The following is a 6,000-nucleotide window of genomic DNA, read 5'->3' as shown; positions in this document are numbered from 1 at the left end:
GGCAAACACTCTTTTGTGCAAAAAATAGTGGACCCGGTCCCTAAAGCACTGCATGCCCGTCCCTATAGTCCAGTGGAAAATCCACAGCGCCAACTTTAAAGCAGTCATTGTGGAGGGTGCTGGAAAACGGGCGAGGTCCCTCACGGCCTCACCCGATGTGTTTCCCTGCAGTGATGCTGATGGAGGCAAAGGACTTGGGCAGGGCAATCCCTGGCAAAGTGCCCTGGTTCTCCCGATCGGAAACAGCAGTCTACTCGTTGTCTCTGTCGGGGTTGATGTTGGTTGGTAGCGCTGACCTCCACTACCTCCCGGCGGGTTTCCCCCTTTCCCCCCTTCGTTCAACTGCTTTTGTTAGTCATCGGGCGTGCTTGTCTTGTGGTGGCTCAGCCTGTAGTACCTCTTCAACCCGCTCAGCCTCCCCTATTGCTCAAATCCTCGGGGTGGCGATAGACAGACATGCTGGCGAAGGCGTTCTGGGGTGAGGCCCCACAGGAAAGCATGAAGACTGAGTTCCTCCCTCGCTGCTGTCGAGAAAGTAGGGTAACCTTTTGTGTATATACCCTGATGTCAGCGGCAAAGGCTCCTACACTCTCCCCCTTCACCTTCACCGTCAGCTTTTCTCTGCTCCATTCTGCTGAGGTTCTTTGTCCAGACGGGTGAGCAGCGGTGAGAGCCTGAAGATCCGACACTCTTCCCATGGCAGATCATGGTACCTGAAGTCGGGACCCTCCAAGGCAGGAGCAAGTGTGTCGCCTTCCTCGTGGTTCCTCATTGTGTATCGGCCAGATCCCTTGTGCAAGGTATGGCTCTAAGGCGTCAATCCCCTGTATCGCGGCAGCTTAGCGGGTGACCCTGAGAAAAAGGACCGGCCGACTGGGGATCCTGGGGTATCGCTGCGGCAGCCGGCGGCCCTCTGGCCCTGCTTAGAAGATCGCAACACTGTCCGGGAAAACTGGCACCATCAGGCGGTCTGCCTCTTTTCTCCGCACAGCTCCGCTGATCAGGCACTCTAGCTAGCGCTGTTCTCTAAGATGGCAGCTCTAATTCTTCCAAGACTTCCCGTTCCTAGCGTCTTCTAAACAGCCTGGTATCCCACTTCTGACACCATTGGGACCCGTGGGTGGAGTCTTTAAGATTTTAGAGCAACTCTGCCCTGCACCCCTTTTCCGCCTCAAACGTTGCCCAGGCCCCGCCTTAGCGCTGTTCCATCAGCACTGTTAGAAGCCCGAGCACTTTGCGTGTCCCATACACCGCCGACTTCCCAGTGTCACCGCAAATTGCAATAGAATCTTAGCAATGATCAACTCTGTCCTGTTGTATCTTTTATTTAACAGATAGCCAGTAAACAAAGCTTAAAACTCATTGTATAGCCATGGTCAAGGTCATTTACAGACCATCTTTCTCTTTATGGTGACTATTTAATACAACAACCCGGGCCATAACCAACCACCCCCCTGATTGAGCACAAACATACAACACTTACAACAAGAAAGACAATTAGGTTACTAAGTTAATTTGACAACAAATAACAAAAAATTCCATAAACCCACAAAAAATTTCATAAAATTACCATACAAACTCCATGCTTGCTGCCATTAGGGTTTCAATATATAATTGAACACTGGCCCACAGACAAGCCGGACAACATTTTCTCACCCAACACACTGTTTATTTACACATGTCCCGTTATTGTCACTCCCCAGTGCTGCTGGCACTGTTCCCCAAGTCAGGGCCCACAGTCCTTGGCCTTCTGGCCGCCTCTGTCCTTTTCCACCCAACACGCCTCCCGACGTCCACGCTGACTGAGGGAGGCGGCTCCATGGGGAGCATGGGCTGCAGCTGCTTCCCGGGCCCTTTAACAGCAGCCACACCCTGTGTGGCGGAAGTGCAGCCGGTTCCTGAAGCCATCTGTCTTCCCTGGTGTGGCAAGTGCGGGCTCCTGGGATAAACAGGCACTGGGCGCCGCGGCGGTGGCCACCGGTTTCCCACAGGGCTGGGCTTCCCAAACCCTGTCCGAGGCCCCGCATACGGGCGGGCGCCCCCTCCACCCGGAGGGAGGCACACGCCTCCTCAGGTCCCTAAAGGGGTCGGCCGGGCTCCACCCCGGCCAAGGGCCACACGATGAACGGCACGGGCCGCCTGGCGGGACCAGGGCCCCCTCAGGAAGGGCTTCCATGCCCCGCCCCGTGACCCCCCACAGAACCAGGGGGGGCGCCCCAGGGGCGGAGGGGGCAAACCCCCCCTCCGGTCCCCCGGGGCCCCCGGGGGGCTGCCCCGGGGCCCCAAATTTATATATATATATAAAAAAAAAAAACCATATATATATATATTATATATATATATATATATATAAAATTTTATATCTATATCTATATATATCTATATATATATATATATAAAAACACATATAAAAATCACATATAACACAATATACAGTAAGGCCAAAACGTTTAGACACACCCCCTCATTCAATTTTTTCTTTACATGACCATTTCCAGCCTCCATCCTCTCCTTCTTGGTCAAATAGCCCCAGCCTGGAAAATTGTGTTTGGGTCTGTCCTGTTAAAAAAATAAATGATCATCCAGCTAACCTGTTTCGCACAACAAAACTGCTTCCCAGTGATAAAAAAATTCCCACTAAAAAACCCTGATAAGGCACACCTGTAAGTGAAAACCTTTTTCAGGTGCTCCTGTTGAAGCTCATCAGGAATGCCAAAAGTGTCAAAACAGTAATCCAAAAGGGGGTATTTTGAAGAAACAGAATATAAAAAATGTTTTCAGTTATTTCACCTTTTTTTTTTAAGTACAAAATCCACATTGTTCATTCATAGTTTTTTGGGCCTTCAGGGGGAAACTACTAATGAAAATGGTCATGAAAATAAAAACAAAATGGGGGGTGCCCAAACTTTCCTGTATTTAATATATTTGGGGGGGACACCAGACAACATCGGGTTCCCCACACACCTTTTTCAAAATATTTTACATTTTTAGGTGTTCAAACCTCGTGCCTCTTCCCCGATTCCCCAAAGTCCGGGCCCCAGTTCTCCATCCCTCTCCTGGCCCCTAGCCCCTCACTCTAGCCCTCCCTTTTCCCACCCGGGCACCCAACAATGACTGGGGGGGCCCCAAAAATGGAACCCCGGATGGGCCCCAGCTGTTCGGCTTTCCCCTTAAAGACTCCCCAGGTGGGGGGAAATGCCGGCGCGCCCGGAAGCCCCCCCAGATTTCTCAGGACTGGGCCCGCCTGGCGTCCGGGGGCCCCCCGGGGCTGGGCTTCCAACCCCTTCCCCAGCCCCCAAACAAAACCAGGGTGGGGGTGGTCGGGAGGGGGCCCCCCTCCTCCAGTCCCCCCGGGACCCGATGGTCCAGCCCGGCGGGATCCCCAAATATATAAAGCAAAAATTGAATATGCTTTTAATAACAACTGACAATCAATCATCTTTCAGTAAGGGACAATTAAAGACAAGCGAAGTGCTGCTGTTTGCAAACCCAAAACCTTTTTGGGGTCAAGATCCCTCCCCTAAAAACTGGAAACAAACCAAAAACACCAGTGCTGTATTCTAAAAACCCCGAATTTAACACTTGTTAAAATAATCGAAATAACAAAAAAACAACATGAAGATTTTGCTTGTTGGTGTTTTAGTGTTTTTTTTCAACGGTTTTATATGGGGTTTTTGAAAATGTGAGAGCAAAATGAATGAGCAAAAGAAATTATTTATTGGTCAGGCAAAAACCCCTTTTATACCGGAAGGGAAACAAAAAATTGAATGACAGGATTTATTTGGTTTTAAGGCACAATTAAAATAAGAATTTTAAAATTTCGTTTTATAGGATGACCCCAATTTTAAAACTTTTTAGAAAGTGGTGTGTAATGAATGCAATTTGTAAAATTGTTAATGAAGATGTTTTTTTTTTGAATTAATTATTATTCCATAAAAAACTCATTCATGGGGAAAAAGGATGTTTTTTTTTTGATTTTTTGTTGATTTTTGTATTTTTATTGATTGGATTGTTTAAAAAATTAAAAATCAAAACTTTTTCATTATTGTTTTAGTCTCATGTTTATTATTGTTCTGTTCCTCCTTTGCCTTTTTTACAGCCATCAATCCTTATTGAAGGCCCCAGTCGTCAGTTATTCTCGAACCTGCTATATCAACACAGGGTGGGGGTTCGGGGAAATCCCACCCAACACCGGGCAAGGCAGGAATGACCTTTTTTTTACTTATTTATAAAAGATACTCATGATGTCGGACTACTGAGACGACGGGCTTTTCATTTTCTCGTTTATATAAATTTGTAGTATAGGCCCCACGAGATGGCGGCCCACCCCCCCTGAAAACGCAGGCGAAGAAACACAAAGAGACCCGCCGGGGTTTTCGCAGGCCGACTGGGACTCCCCCAAGTTGTCGCTTCAGTCGCTGCCAACGCACAGCGGGGAGGCGGCGGAACAACGAAGAACTGTGAGGTCTGCGCAGATTCTCTGATCTTCGCCGAAATGGTAAATGGTAATTGAGTCTGTCAAATAAGTCGTCACCTGCGATCCATAACCTCCCCGGGTCAATTGGGGCCAAATAATCCCGTTTAACGGCGGCCCAAACCTTGCCCCCTTTACCCCCCCCCCTACGCAGTGTGGTTGATTTCAAAGCCACCCGGGACAAACCAGTGGGGCTTTCCCGTAGCGCGGTCACACGAGATTTGCGGATGAGCGTCACGTGAAACCGTCTGCTTCCAGTCGGGCTCGTCGGTGTGCGATCTAAAAAGTGTCCCTTTAACACAAGACGGGCTGGCAGTCCACGGTTATGTGCCCCAACCGGGGGGGTTTAAAGAGCCGTGAAATGATAAGGGAGAAATCAGTTATGGAGAACCGAGGGAAAGGGGATCTCAGAGAGTGTCTTTGAAAATTATGGGATGGTTTGGGAAGAAAAAAGTCGGCTGGGAAAGCCCTTGGCTGGACGAGTGGCGCTCGGAAACTTGAGTGCCGAATAATCGCCAACATCGCGTTAAAATATTCATTTTGTTTTGTTGATTACATCCCCCGACGGGGGGCCTGAGTTGGTCGATAGCGTGCATATTGTTTTTCACTTACCCAAAAAGGGAAATTTTCTTGACTTCCCTTTACTTAACAAAACCCCCAAAATTTGTTTTTAAAACCGAATCTGATCGAGTTCCCGTTCAAAAAAAGGGAAAAATTAAAATGCAAATCTTTTAAAATTAAAAAAGGGGGGTACTGGCATTTTATTTTTTTTTTTTTTTTTTTTATTATTTTTTTTTTTATTTATCATCTCATAATTACATGATTTGCTATTGTTAGATATATGGAGTTTAGGGGTTTAGCATTTCTGTCCAGCTGGGGGGTTTTTAAGGCTGGTATGGTCCACTAATCACACCCCCCCAACAAAATTCTGTCATTAAACTGTGGCGAATCAGAGGGGGCGCCGGTCCCCGGGTTGTAACGGGATGATATTGATTAGCATAGTCATAAAAGTTTGGGCAATGTTTGGGGCATCTTTTGGGAAAAAAGACAAAGTACTGGACAGAACGGAAGAAAAAGACATTTGTCCTTTTATTAAAAGTTAATCAAAATAAGTAGCCCCCAAAAATCTGAACTTCAAAATATGACTTTGATCACAGAATTTAAAATCAAAAGTTACCAAAAAAGATTTGACAAAAACAATCTCCCTATATATTTTTTTTAAATTTTTTTAGTTTAATAAGCAATTCAAATTTTTAAAAATTTAAGATTAACAGTCCATTTATCTTGTGAGTGTAAACCTAATCATAATTAACAAAAGTTTCTAAAATAAGTATTCTTTACATTAATTTTAAAAACCAAATTTTGCCCTTCAAGGTCATGTAAATATTCTGAATATTTTTAGACCACCCCCCTTTTAATCCTAATTCATGTTTTAATATGCAGAAAACCCAAAGGGGGGAAGTTTGGCTCAGAAGTCAGCTGATGTCACAGCCCGGTCACGGGAGTGTCACAAGGTAAGTAAATTG

Source organism: Polypterus senegalus, unplaced genomic scaffold (genome assembly GCF_016835505.1).
Source record: "Polypterus senegalus isolate Bchr_013 unplaced genomic scaffold, ASM1683550v1 scaffold_5918, whole genome shotgun sequence".
NCBI lineage: Eukaryota > Metazoa > Chordata > Cladistia > Polypteriformes > Polypteridae > Polypterus > Polypterus senegalus.
This window is presented reverse-complemented; position numbering follows the sequence as displayed.